The sequence below is a fragment of the Peromyscus leucopus genome, chromosome 4 (genome assembly GCF_004664715.2).
Source record: "Peromyscus leucopus breed LL Stock chromosome 4, UCI_PerLeu_2.1, whole genome shotgun sequence".
Taxonomy (NCBI): Eukaryota; Metazoa; Chordata; class Mammalia; order Rodentia; family Cricetidae; genus Peromyscus; species Peromyscus leucopus.
Window position 1 is genome coordinate 131657037 of NC_051066.1, and position 14406 is coordinate 131671442.

Consider the following 14406-nt stretch of genomic DNA (forward strand, 5'->3'; position numbering starts at 1 on the left):
GGACCAGACTTTGGTTCCCAGTACCTGTCAGCCAGCTCACAACTGCAACTCCAACTCCAGGGGATCTAATACCTTTTTCTGTTCTTCCTCAGCACCTGCACTCATGTGCACAGAGACTGAAACACACACACACACACACACACACACACACACACACACACACACCATAACACACACACTACACACACACACACACCACACACACACACACCACACACACCATACACACACCACACACACCACACACACACACCACACCACACACACACCACACCACACACACACACACACCACACACACACCCATACACACCACACACACCACACCACACACACACACACACCACACCACACACACACACCACACCACACCATACCACACACACACACACCACAGCACACACACACCACAGCACACACACATACACACACTACACACACACACACACCACACACACACACACACACATACACACCACACACACCCATACACACACCACACACACACACACACACACACACACACTTAAAAATAGAAAAGGAAAATCTAAAAAAAGAAAATCCTATGCCTCATCAGATCCGGAGAAGCCACAAAATGGTCTCTTGTCAGCCTCCCAGGGGAGACCAGAGGCCCTGGGGAAAAGACATTTCCTGTCTGACAAGTCTACTTATGTTCTGGGATGGCCAAGGCATTCTGCCAAGAGCCAGATGAACTGTTCAAGCCTTGGACCTTCAATTTTTCCAGATTTATCTGGGGCTTTAGCTCCATCTCCTAACTTTTCTTAAGTCCAAATGCCTGTTAAAAGCCCAGGTTGTTTGTGAAGGGGTCAGTTGTGTGTTCAAAAGAATGTGTTGTTTCTGTTTCCAGCATTTCCATGTGTTATGTAGCAAGGAGTTCCAGATATTGTCAGCAGAGGAAGTCCAGCTCAATGCTGAGTAAACTCTCCATGGTCACTGTCTGTTTACTTTTTCTCCATGAGTATCAAGCTCTGAGAGGGCAGAGACTCAGCTGACTCATCTCTGGGGACACCAGCCCAAGACCTGAGACAGAGTAAATATTGATACTCAACTTCCACCCGGAAACCTCTAGTGACAGGGAGCACATGGTCAATAAGGGACAACCTGCTCCTAACCCACGTGCACCCTTTGCTGCTCGTGTCCACCTAGATTCTGGAGAAGGGACAGGAGTCAAGTAATGGCTGAGCTTTGCCTCAGAAGGAAGCACACAGGCCAGGTCTGGACGGAAACTGAGACGCTGAAGAATCACTTGCTGGCAGAAGTCTAAAATGTCATGGTTATATTTGAAATGTAATCCTAGCACTCGGGAGGCAGAGGCAGGCAGATCTCTGAGTTTGAGGCCAGCCTGGTCTACAGAGCAAGTTCCAGGACAGGCACCAAAACTACACAGAGAAACCCTGTCTCAAAAAACAAACAAAAAAGAGAAACCCTGTCTTGAAAACAAAACAAAATGAAAAAACTAAAAATAGTTAAAATGTGTATACCAATCAATCTTATAAAACTGATGAAGTAGCTCTGAATCTATTTTTATAGATTTATATATATATTTCTATTTATTTTTGATATGGGTTGTCTTGTAGCTCATCATGAGTTCATACTAGCTATGCAGCTAAAGATGACTTTGAGCTTCCGTTATTTCTGCCCTCAGCTGCCGAGTGCTGGGGTCATGGGTATTTGCCATGTCTGGTTTCATGCAGTGCTGGAGGTTGAACCCAGGATTTAGTGTATGCTAGGCAAGCACTCTGCCTCTGCAGCCCTAAATCTGAATCTGTTCTAAAGAGAGGTAGTTCCTGGACAGCACTGTTTATGGGGGCATGTTGGGGAATAATCTTTTTGTACACTGTGAAGATGTGTCCACTCAGACTGGTTTAGTAAAAAGCTGAACTGCCAATAGCTAGGCAGGATTTGGGGGGGGGGGCAGAGAGGATGCTGGGAAGAAGGGCAGAGATGGGGAGAGCTGGGACCCAGAAACTGAAGAAACAGGAAATCAGCATGGGCATTACAGAGTAAAGGTAATAAAGCCACGAGGCAGAAAGAAAATTAATAGAAATGGGTTAAGTTATAAGAGCTAGTTAGAAACAAGCCTAAGCTATTGGCTGACCTCCCATAATAATAAGTCTCCCTGTCAGGGGGCTGGAGAGATGACTCAGAGGTTAAGAGCACTGACTGCTCTTCCAGAGGTCCTGAGTTCAATTCCCAGCAACCACATGGTGCCTCACAACCATCTGTAACGAGATCTGATGCCCTCTTCTGGCCTGCAGTCATACATGCTGTATACATAATAAATAAATAAATCTTTAAAAAAAAATAAATAAGTCTCCCTGTCAGTGATTTGGGAGCAGGCAGGAGGGAGAGAAAACTCTACTTTCAGGGGCAAGAGAGGGAAAACACAGTGTTCAACAAGTGACTAACAGTTTTCCAGTTTGAGATAGAAATTATTTTTACCTTTTTTATTGGGGGGGGGTAGTTCTTTAAAGAAGTAGAGTTTGTGTATCGACATGGTGCAACTTCCAATCAGTATAAATGGTATAAATCAATAATACATTACGGAAGCTATGTAGTAATATCTTCAATAGTTGAACTTTAACTTTTTTTTTTTTTTCTGGAGCTGAGGACCGAACCCAGGGCCTTGTGCTTGCTAGGCAAGCGCTCTACCACTGAGCTAAATCCCCAACCCCTAATTTTTTCTAATCTATTTTTTTACATTTGTTGTGTGTGTCCAGACATGAACACCACAGCACTCATATGGAAGTCAGAGGACAACTTGGGGTGTTGGTGATCTCCTTCTGCCGTGAGGATTCTGAGGATTGAATTCAAGTTGTCAGGCATGGGGGCACCTGCTTAACCATCTCACTGGCCCTAATTTTGATTTTTTGAGGCAAGGTCTCATGTAGCCTGGCTTCAGAGTTTCCAGGTAGCAGAGGATGACCTTGAACTCCTGATCTTCCTGCCTCCACTTCTCCAGTGTGGGGAGCACAGGCTTGTGCCACCACATCTGGGCAGCCTCCATTTTATAAATGCCAATTAAACTTTTTAAATTGCCTCCCTCAACTATTTAGACCTCATTAGAAGATCCTTACCCTAGGCTCTCTGCTGTCACCGATGAGTCAGACAGACAGAGAGACCTAGCCCTGGAGCTTGAATAAAGGCTCTTTGCTTTTACATGGCGGGGGGGTGGGGGGGGAGATACCTACCCTAAAATAAATGTGTAAGCTTGGCATGGCAACACATGACTTTAAGCCCAGCACTTGGGAGGCAGAGACAGGTAGATCTCTCTGAGATTGAGCCAGGTCCAATAGTGAGACCGGTTTCTGTTTGTTTATTTTTGTTTGTTTTCCAGACAGGGTTTCTCTGTGTAACAGCCTTGACTGTCCGGGAACTCACTTTATAGACCAGGCTGGCCTCGAACTCACAGAGATCTGCTTGCCTCTGCTATGATTAAAGGAGACCTGTTTTTATAAAACATAAACTTACATGGACAAATATGAATTAGTGCCTTTATTTATTATTTTTCAAATTTTACTTATTTTTATCTTATGTGCATTGGTGTTTTGCCTGCATGTATGTCCATGTCAGGGTGTCAAGTTCCTTAGAACTAGAGTTACAGACAACTGTGAGCTGCCAGGGGTGCTGGGAATTGAACCCGGGTCCTCTGGAAGAGCAGTCAAGTGCTCTTAACCACTGAGCCATCTCTCCAGCTCTTATTTTGTTTTTTGTCTCTGTTTTGTTTTGGTTTTTTGAGACAGAGTTTCTCTGTGTAGCCCTGGCAATCCTCTAACTCACTCTGTAGACCAGGCTGGCCTCGAACTCACAGAGATCCACCTACCTCTGCTTCCTAAGTGCTGGGATTAAAGGCGTGCGCCACCACCGCCACCACCCAGTGGAATTGCGGTGTTTTTAAGAAACTATTGGTCGCGACTCTGCCTTCCATTTAGCTCTACTGTACAGTCATATGATTGGATATTACACGAGTGTGAAATAAAACAAAGCTGCTCTGTGCACTGATAAGGAACAGTCTTCAAGATACAGTGTAAAATGAACAAAGAGGGTGTAGAGTAGTTTCTCTGTTTGTAAGAAAAAAATACCCGCATGGGAACCTAGGGGAATGGCTTGGTTGGTAGAGTGTATGCCTAGAATGCATGGAACCCTGGGTAGGATCCTCAGCACTGCATAAAATGTGATGTCAGAGGCCTCTAATCCCAGCTCTCAAGAAGGGGAAACGAGAACAGAAGTTTAAAGTCACCCTTGCTCCATAGCTCAAGATCAGGGCTGGAGAGATGGTGGTGCTCTTGCGGTTCCCACCATCCACATCTGGCAGCTCACAACTGCCTGTTGTAGTCGGACTTTATGGTCGGAACTGTCAGCTCCCTAATAATGACATTGAGACTAATTATTAATTATGAAAATTTGGCCAATAGCTTAGGCTTGTTTCTAACTAGCAATTTAAGTTGTTTATAACATGAATTGACCCATTTCTATTCATCTGCGTCCTGCCACGTGGCTCCTAGCTGTTACCTTTCCTTCTGCATGTCCTGCTTCCTCTGCATCTGGCTGGTGACTCCGCTTTCTTCTTCCCAGGGTTCTCTCTGCCCTGAAAATCCTGCCTAGCTATTGACTGTTGTTTTTTATTAAACCAATCTGAGTGACACACCTTCACAGTGTACAAAAAGATTCTTCCACGACAGCCTGTAACCTCAGCTCCCAGGGAATCCAGTGTCCTCTCCTGAACTCCTTGTACGCCTTCACTGATGTGCACAGACACACACATACACACACCATTACAAATAAAATTAGAAAGTGTTAAAACAAAAGTCTTTAAAAAGCAAAAATGTGACCTTGGGCTTAGATATTAAATTGTCGCACTGTTTAAGACCTAGTTTAATCAACAATACAGACCTTGGGTGACAGCAAAGTGAAGCCAACTCTCCTTCCCAAGGAGGAGTCATGTTTTGCTTGGTTGCACCAACCTTCCCAAGGACACTTAGAGATAGGCACCTGGGCTTTAGGACATAATTCCAAAGTTTCTCCTATCACCTCTCGCCTTCTTGGCTTCCTGTCACCACTGGGCTGAGGACCAGCGGAGATGGTAGGGTTATATTTCCAGAGGTCCATCAATAGAAGGTTGAGGAGAGCCAGTCCAGGAAAATGTGACATTCGGTCTGACTTCTTTGTTCTTCTAGCCATTCTTCCTGGCTCCGGAGGTCTCCCATGTATGTTTCTCTGAGTCCATTCAGTGGGGGCATCTGAAAACCCCACTGGACTGGACGTAAAGGGAGTCAGCATTCCACTCTCTCAGCTAGTATTCAGGAGGCATCTAAAAGGGGCAATGGCTTACTAAGGAAGATACAGCAGCACTGGACTTTCTGCTACCAGAGAAGAAGGTATTAAGGAGCAAAAAGACTTGACTTTTATTCTGAAGTCAGGTTAATAGGAACAATACATAATGCTTAAGATTGAGCCAGATGGGTAGAGTCATACCCCATCCAGTCTGTCACTCAGCAACTGCCAAACCTTAGACAAATCTTGTGCCTTGGTTTCCAATTTGTAAGGCAGAGATAATAAAAGTAGCTTCTACATAGGGTTATTGTGAAGCTATACTGGAATCTCACATCAAGTGTTTGTGTACATGTGAGTGCGTGTAGATGAGTGGTTGTATCTGTGTGTGGGTACACATGCACATATGTGGACATATGTATGCATCACCATGTGTGGTCCTCACCTCCCTTTGTAACCACCCTTTTATCTGCCTTTACACAACCATGGATCAACTTTCTGTCAGTGTGTATAACTTTTGTCTGTTCTAGAATTTCAATAAGTCATTTTTGTGTCTGGCTTCTTCTACTCAGCATGTGTTTTAGATTAATCTAAATTTGTGGCAAGCATTAGAAGGCTCTTCTTTATTGCTGAGTAGTGATCTATTGCACAAATACATCACAGTTCTGTTATCTTTATAGGCTAGATTTTTTGAGCATAAAGGTTGACCAAACTTGATCTTTCAGAAGAGATGGTAGAAAGGCACAAACTCAAGGTCGAAATCATTTCCCCTCATTTCTGCTTCCCCCTCCTTTCCTGTGAACATAAGGAACCAGAAGACTCCTAAATAACTTTCTCATGCATTCTTAGTTGTTGTTAGTGGTGGGGCTTTTCTTCTAAATGAAGGCTCAAAGGATGGGGCTGGAGAGATGGCACAGCAGTTAGGAGCACTCTGTGCTCTTACAGAGGTCCCGCATTTAGTCCCAGCATCCACATAGTGTTCGCAACCCTTATGTAAATCTTGTGAACTCTCCACGCGCACCAGGCACACACATGATGCACAGACATTCAAGCAAAAACTTTTTTTTAATAAAAAAAAGTGTTTATAAAAAAACCACTTTTATAAAAAGACATCAATAACTCTTTTTAAAAACAAATTTAGAGGGTTGGGGATTTAGCTCAGTGGTAGAGCGCTTGCCTAGCAAGCACAAGGCCCTGGGTTCGGTCCTCAGCTCTGAAAAAAAAAAAGACAAAAACAAAATTTAGCTGGATGGTGGTGGCACACACCTTTAATCCCAGCACTTGGGAAGCAGAAGCCAGTGGATGTCTTTGAGTTCAAGGCCAGCCTGGTCTACAGAGCAAGTTCTGGGACAGTCATGACTACACAGAGAAACCCTGTTTTGAAAAAGAAAAGAAGGAAAGAAAGAAAGAAGGAAAGGAAGGAAGACAGAACATTTAAAGCCTCACAGGTAAAAGTCAGCCTCTACGAATTTAGAATAGATTGTGTCCTCCATGGGAAGAAATGACAGAATTCAGAGAACTAGACAAACTGGAAGACAAAAAGCAAAGTCCAGGATCACTTGGTCAATATTTGCACAGTGTTCAGAACCTGTGTCCCGGCTTTTCTCCTCACAGCTCTGGTGGTAGACTCTTGGCTGGAACCAAGGGAACCAGACCAGGAGGATTGTAGAGGGAGGGGGTTCTGAGAGGTTCAGAAAGCCTGCTGTGGTGAAAGGTGAAAGCTGGGCTCAGACAGAAAGTGACTGCAACCAGGGGAGCTGTATGGATAACATGGACCCAGGAAGTCTCACAAAAATATCTCTGAAACACCCCCTCAACCCAGATGAATTCCATAATAGGCATTATGACTCACACCTGTAACTTCAGCACTCAGAAGGCTCAGACAGGAGGATTGCCATGGGTTCAAGGCCAACCTCAAACTAAAATGAACAGGACAGATGAGGTGATACACACCTTTGATCCCAGCAGAAGTGAGTCTCTGTGAATTCAAGGCCAGTCTGATGTACTTAGCAAATTCTGTACAGTCTAGAGCTATATAATAGAGGGAGAGAGACCCTGTTTTAGAAACAAAACAAAACAATAAATATCCCAGGTCTGCACACAGATCTAGTACCTTCAATGCCACCTTCAAGAACTGCTGTCTACAGAGCAAATTGCTGAGAATATACTAAATGTTTACCTGCAGGGCAGATGGAAAAGCATTAATCTACCTCTACCATGACACAATGAAATGTTATGAAAGAACAAGGCAGAACTATGTATAATGAGGGCCTCGTCCCAAGTTATATTATTAGACTTATTTGCTTTATTTTATGTGTATGAGTATTTTGCCTACACATATGTCTGTGAACCACATGTGTGCCTGGTGTCCATAGAGGCCAGAAGAGGGTGTTCGATTCCCTGTTGGAGTTATATTTGTGAGCCACCATGTAGGTGCTGAAGATTGAACCCAGGTCCTCAGGAAGAGCATCCAATGCTCTTAAGCACTGAGCCATCCATCTATCTAGCCCCCTTATTATTGAGTTAAAAAAAAAGAAAATGTCAAGACAGACGAATTGGCATGTTTCAGAATAGTCCTTTACACTGTGTAAAGATGTGTCACTGTGATTGGTTTAATAAAGAGCTGAAAGGCCAGCAACTAGGCAGGAAGAGGTTAGATGGGACTTCTGGGGACAGAGAGGAAGAAAGGCAGAGTTGCCAGCCAGACATGGAGGAAGCAGGATGGGCAGTTCAGAGTAAAGGTAAGCCATGGAAAAGAACGTAGATGAAAAAATGTGAGTTAATTTAAGTTATAAGAACTAGTTAGGAACAAGCTTAAGGTAAAGTCGAGCTTCCATAATTAATAAGTCTCCATGTCATTATTTGTGAGCTGGCGGTCCCTATGAGAAAGTTTGTCTACAGTGGCACAAAGCTGTAATCCTAGCTACTCAGGAAACTGAGGCAAGAGGCATGACGGTTCAAGACAACTTAGAAACCCTGTCTTCGGGCTGGAGAGATGGCTCAGAGATTAAGAGCACCGACTGCTCTTCCAGAGGTCCTGAGTTCAATTCCCAGCACCCACATGGTGGCTCACAACCATCTGCAATGAGATCTGGCACCCTCTTCTGTGTACATAATAAATAAATAAATTAATTAAAAAAAAAAAGAAACCCTGTCTTCTAAAAACAATTTCATGGGGCTGGAGAGATGGCTCAGCAGTTAAGAGCCTGTTCCATTCTTCCAAAGGACCTGAGTTCAGTTCTCACCACCCATATCAGGTGGTTTACAGCGGCCTGTAACTCCAGTTCCAAGGGATCCAACAGGCCTCCAAGGACATTAGGCATGCATGTGGCATATATTTACACACACACACACACAAATAAACCTTAAAAATATATTTCAAAATGTATGTGTAGTACACTACCACTTGTGTTTAAAGCGGAGGGATTATCTTTTTTTGTTTGTTTGTTTTTTGAGACAGGGTCTCTCTGTGTATCCCTGGCTGTCCTGGAACTCTCTCTGTAGACCAGGTTGGCCTCAAACTCACAGATCTGCCTGCTTCTGCTTCCTAAGTGCTGGGATTAAAGGTGTGTGCCACCACCACACCACCACACCACCACCACCACCACCACCACCACCACCACCACCACCACCACCTGGCCATCATTTATACATGTACATGTTTGCATACGCAGAGATATTTCTGCCAGGCCTCACGAGGGACTGGTTAAGGGCAGTCTCCTGTGACAAGCAGGAACACATTGTACAGCATTGGCGCCAGAAGGAAGGAAGGAAGGAAACCTATCTCTCTCACTCTTTGAGATTTTGAATCATGGGTTGGTCCATTTGTTTATTTAGAAGCAGTGTCCCATGTAGCTCAGGCTGGCCTCAAACACACTCTGTAGCTAAGAATGATCTTCAATTACAGATTCTTCTGCCAGATCTATCTCTCCAACACTGGAAGTACAGGTGTGCCACCACAGAGGGTCTCAACAACCATTGTTGTTCAACCCAAAGACTGAACATCTACTGAATGTTGGGCTAGTACTCACTGCCCCAGCCCATTGTCTAACACTTGATTTCTGCCACCTCCTAAGCACTGGCTTTTTGGGGTTGGGAGACAGGATTTTGGGTAACCCAGGATGCAAACATTCTACCATTGAGTAGGCCGAGGAAGCTGTGGGGAGCAAGCCAGTAAGCAGCCCTCCTCCATGGCCTCTGCATCAGCTCCTGCCTCCAGGTTCCTGCCCTGCTGAGCTCCTGCCCTGACTCACTTTGGTAATGTGGAAGTATAAGCAGAATAAACCCTTTTCTCCCCAACTTGCTTTTTGGTCAAGGTGTTTTGTTGCTGAAATAGGAACTCTAAGACAGACCCTCTCTGAAACCCTTCCATCTTTAAGTAGTCTTGGTCATGCTATTTTATCAGAGCAATAGACAAAAGGTTCTTTTCATAAGCCTGGCAACCCTGAGTCTAATCCCTAAAACTCACTTAAAAGTGCAGAACCAACTCTGCAACTCTGTCCTCTGACCTCCACACATGTCACGGCACATACACCCCCATAAGTAAATACAAAAATACTAACGTTCTGGGTCTCTCCCCAAAGGATAAGTGGTTACTGCTCAAAGTTGATGTGGACAAGGGCCTGAGTGGCTGAATTTAAGGAAAGATCTCTTTTCAGTCTTAGCTTCTTCAACAGTAAAATAGAATGAATATATAATTTACCTGGTCCATGGCATAGGCCTGTAATATCAGCAGGTTGGTAGGCTAAGGCAGGATGATCATACACTGAAGGCCTGCCTGGGCTAGAGTGAGTTCAAGCCAACCTGGGCACCGTTGGAAGCTGCTGCTGTCTCAAAAGAAAAGGGAGAAGGAAACAAGGAAAAGAGAGGATGTGGCTCAGTGGTAAAGTGCCTGCCTAGCATGCCCGAGGCCCTGGGTTCGATCCCCCATATTGCCAACAAAATAAAAAAAAAAAAGAATTTGTTATCTACATTTAAGGGCTTCCTCTCTCTGCCTCAGTCTCTATCTTCAAGCAAGGGTTAAGAGGAAAGAGAGGTGGAGAGTGAACAGCATGTTCTCGTCACAGACTGGCTCATACCTGCTGTATACATTCAAGGTCCCATGACGGACACACCCAGGCTGACACATCTCAGCCCTTTAAAGTTGAGGCCCCAAGCCAGTTCAGAGTTTGGGGGCATGGTAAATGCTAGCCTAAGGCCTAGACATGAACACAAGTGTGGCCTCTTGACCTCTAATCCTAGTGCCTATAAAATTAGGCAGCTTCTCATATTTGGAAATGAGTGGGAATGAGTTAGATAGGTGAGATGGACATGGGCAGTTGCTAGTTCCATGGGTCTGAACTCATATACACACTTGTGTATATTGATATATCATGTACATATATGGATGTCCACAGAAATGGTACTTTTGTCCGATTGGATGTAAAACTACAGGGTGGACTCTCAGCATTATAGTCACTGCTTTTGTTTTTAAATAGAAATTTTGCAAGTATAGGTGTTTTGTCTGAATGTATGCCCACAGAGGACAGAAGGGTGCATAAACCCTGGTACTGGAGTTACAGATGAGCCACCGAGGGGGTGCTGGGAGTTGAACCTGGGTCCTTCGGAAGAGCATCAGTGCTTTTAACTACTGAGCCATCTCTCCAGCTCCTTTTTGTTTATTTTGGCAGTACTGGGGCTTGAAGCTAGGGCATCATGCATAGGGGGCAATTGCTCTACCACTAAGCTCCAGCCCCCTTTTGATAGTTGCCAGGCCCAAGCGAGAGTTCCAAGTAGACTGGAATTTGGCCTAGCAGTTTGAACATTGGGTACAGCCAATATTGGGAACAGAATCCAGGTCAATTAGGGTACCAGAGTCTATGCCAAGAGCCCTATTCTCTAGACTTGGGGAACTAGAACTTGGTGCTCCAGAACTGGTCCATGGGGAGACTCCTGTGCCAGACTCCTGTGTCTGTGGGCTTCAGGCTACAATCACTAAGCCTTTGATTAAATCTGACATACAGCCTGATTGGGAAAATATGTGGACAAGACTCTATCCTTGGGATGTCAAGTATTCACTTGTTAAGACATACATACACACAGGCATCAATACTCATTGTTATTTTTGAAATATTTTAAGATTTTTATGTGTATGGATGTTTTACCTACATGCATGTCTGTTTACCACATTTACAATACCTGAGGAGGCTAGAAGAGGGTGCTGAATCCTCCAGAACTGGAGTTAACAAATACTTGCTAGTTGCCATGCTGGGAGTCAAACTCAGGACCTCTGGAAGAGCATCCAGTGCTCTTAACCACTGAGCCATCTCTCCAGCCCGACTTGCTCGTTAATTAATAGGGGCTGGAGAGATGGTTCAGTGGTGAAGAGTGCTTGCAGATCTTTTAAAAGTATTTTAATGAGGTGTATACATTTTTTTAAAGTTTTTTTGTTTGTTTTGTTTTTCAAGACAGGGTTTCTGTGTGTAGCTCTGACTGTCCTGAAACTCATTCTGTAGACCAGGCTGGCTTTGAACTCTGCCTCTGCCTCCCTGAGTGCTGGGATTAAAGGTGTGCACTGTCACCACCCAGATTTTTTTTTAAGTTATTTTTATTTTATGTGTTTGGGTATTTTGCTTGCATGCACTGCTGTGCACCACATGCATGCCTGGTGCCCACAGAGGTCAGAAAGGTCATCAGATTCCCTGGAACTGGAGTTAAGATGGTTGTGAGTTGCCCCGTGGGGTTCTGGGAGTCAAACCTGGGTCCCCAGAAGACCAGTCAGTGAGCTTAACTTGTTGACCCAGATCTCCAGTCAGATTGAAAAAAATACTTAATGTATGTGGGTGCTTTGTCTGCATGTCTGTCTGTATACCAGAAGAGGGTATTACATACCACTATAGACAGTTGTGAGCCACTGTGTGGGTGCTGGGAATTGAACTCAGGACCTGTGGAAGAGCAGCCAGTGCTCTTAACCACAGAGCCATCTTTGCAGCCCATCCAGCTAGATGATTTTATTTTTAATTGGGTCTCTCTGAGTATGGTGACACGACACCTGTCTTTAATCTCAAAACTTGGGGGGCAGGGGCAGGTGGGTCTCTGTGAGACCAGGCCAGACTGATCTACAGAGTGAGTTCCAGGCCAGCCAGGGCTACATGGTGAGACCCTTTCTCAAAACTCTCTCTCTCTCTCTCTCTCTCTCTCTCTCTCTCTCTCTCTCTCTCTCTCTCTCACACACACACACACACACACACACACACAGAGCATATGTGTGTACTGAACTCACATCGTTGCCCAGGCTGTTCCTAGGCATTGAGTAGGTAGAATTACAGGTACAAGCTGCACACTCAGCTGCTTACCATTTATTGAACAAACAAATGAGACTGTCCATCAAAGTCGTCACTGACACATGAGTAGGGTAAGAGTGGCTTCCTCTGAGAAGCAGTAGAAGAATTTTGGGGGCAGGAAAGAATGTTAGAAGGCACGAAGAAGGCATTCCAGGAAGAGAAGAAAGCTTAAGCATAATCACGGAGGTGAGAGAGGTTTCAAAAGACAAAGGAGTTTTTCTAGCACATGGTACACTGAGAAGGAAGAAGAAGATGGTGCTGGAGAGAACCTGGTTTGGGTTATGAAGAGTCGTGAATGCTGTTGGGATTGTGGGGCATTGTGAGAATATAAGGTTTTGGAGCAAACAAGCAGTGTAACAGGAGGGACATGCTAGGGATTAGTTTGTCGCAAGGAGGTCAGTGGAGGGTGTGGGATTAGTGGGAAGTGGCTGTGCTAGGCAGAGGCTCAGGTTTGTACAAATGAGAGCATGTTGGAAACCCTAGTATAAGGAACACCGTGCTAATCGTCTGCCCTCAAGCCTCTGGGTATTATTTTCTGGCTCTGTCCTCTGCCTGGTAGGGCTCAGTCTTCTCTTAGGGCCTTCTGGCCAGGCTGGGGCAGGGTTCTTGAAGTCACCAGAGCATGGAGCTCTGGACTAGTTAGTTCCTGCTGGCCAAATGGGCAACTCTCAGAGCCTCATCTACCAGATCCGTTCTACTTAGAGATTCAGAAGCTCCAGCCTGGAAATCCCCGGGATGGGTGTTTGCAGTTTGTCTAAGTATCTCACAGGCCATTGCAAGAGCTGGGGCCTGGAGTATCAACTTGGCAGAATCTTGGGGATGAAAAATCTGGAAAACTCTGACTCTGCTAGCTCTAAGTTTGAATGTGTGTGTGTGTGTGTGTGTGTGTGTGTGTGTGTGTGTGTGAGAGAGAGAGAGAGAGAGAGAGAGAGAGAGAGAGAGAGAGAGAGGAGAGAGAGAGAGAGAGAGAGAGAGAGAGAGAGAGACAGAGAGAGAGAGAGAGAGAGAGAGAGAGCAGGACAGATAGACTAAGGCCCAGAGTAGTAAGGACTTACCAGGAATCACACAGTTGAGACACAGGACTAAAGCCAGATCTCACTGGAGAGACTTTAGAATCCCGAGTTCAGACCCTCTGGTGCAGATAGAGTGATCCTGTGAGTTAAACTCCTGACTCTGCCACGGACTATGGCTTAATTACTTTGGGAAGTTAGATTCCCAACAGTGAAAGGCGGATACGACCTCTTTTTTGGGGTTATTGTGAAGATTAAAAGGCAGCGGAGTGCTTGGCATATGGTAAGTGTTCGGTGTCAGCCGGAGACCTGGCAGAAGCAATAGTAGGTGCCCCTCCTCTCCCTGTTTCCAGAGTCTCCTGTAGCTCAGGCTGCCTTTCAACTCTCGAACCTCATGTCTGCACACCAAGTGCTGGGATAACAAGCGTGTGCCTGTATTCTCCTTTTCCACATGTAAATCAGGACCAACAATCCCTGTCCTGTCACTTCTCTGCCCTGTTCCGGTAGCAACGTGGACTGAATAAGGTGTGTAAACGTTCTAGGGCTGAGCGCTCTCCAGGTCAGTGTTTATTCAGCTTAGAGCAATTTCTTTCCAAGGCCTACTCTGGCCAGATTTCCTGTCAGCCCCACCAACTCCCGCACACTCGCAGGTGCTCTTTTGTAACTGCGGCAAGGGAAAGGTCCGCTCAAGCCCAGCGGAAAAAAGGAGAGCTGGGAAAATAGAAAACGTGTAGGGATGAGATGAGACAGAGGGAGAGCAGACCAGAGAGGCAGTGTGGGGAA